We start from the raw sequence: 1044 nt of genomic DNA, 5'->3' as shown, positions 1-1044 counted from the left end.
ACCCTTCCTTTATAGTTAGTTCGACGAATGGGTTTTTGTTATCATTTTATCGTTAACCCTTTCGCTCGATTTTGTGTTATGATATCATATAGGGAATCAGAAGCGACCTTGGACAAAATTATATACCATTTGATAATTATTGTTGATAACAAAGATAAATTGAATTATAAGCATTTTAAGTTCAAAAGTAACAAATTACTTGTACACTTTTACTTATAATCTTCATTTTCTTTATATAGAAATAAGGAAGGGAGGGATAGAAAAGATACTCATAATATCATTATGACTATGCCATATTTCATTAATTAAAGAGATTAATACACCCACAAACACACACACACATATTTCGAGAGAGAGAGAGAGAGAGAGAGCTTATTATAAGTAGGGATAGCATTCTAGTAGTTGTATTGCTACTTGGGGACAAGGAACTCGAGAACTTCTTTAAAAGATGAGAGCTTATAAGTAGGTGGCGATGGATATATCACATGCACAAAAAGAAAATTCTGCACCTTTGTAATAAAAGACCAAGGAATATCATCGTTATTTATAACTTCTATCACAATAATATAAATTCTGCAAGGACGATGTTCTCTAGTCATACTAACTAGACCGTTCACCACACGCTTGTAGATGACACGATGTTCACTATCCTCGTTATTCTTTTCAATTACGAACCTTCCTGCATTTTGCACTACTAGCATATTGACATCTTTAATTGGTACTAAAGCATCTAAAGGCAACCCTTCCACACTGCTCATTCTAACACCTTTGGTAAATNATGTTCACTATTCTCGTTATTCTTTTCAATTACGAACCTTCCTGCATTTTGCACTACTAGCATATTGACATCTTTAATTGGTACTAAAGCATCTAAAGGCAACCCTTCCACACTGCTCATTCTAACATCTTTTGTAAATTGTTCCAAGAGACATTGTTAGGCCGATTTTGTTCATGAATACTTAAGAATTTGATATTTATAGTTGTAGTTGAACGCTACTTAAATTGAGGAAGTGAAATCTTACAATAGTCTAATAAAGCGTTTGT

This window comes from Cucurbita maxima, unplaced genomic scaffold (genome assembly GCF_002738345.1).
Source record: "Cucurbita maxima cultivar Rimu unplaced genomic scaffold, Cmax_1.0 Cma_Scf00042, whole genome shotgun sequence".
NCBI lineage: Eukaryota > Viridiplantae > Streptophyta > Magnoliopsida > Cucurbitales > Cucurbitaceae > Cucurbita > Cucurbita maxima.
Note: the sequence above shows the minus strand (reverse complement) of the source record.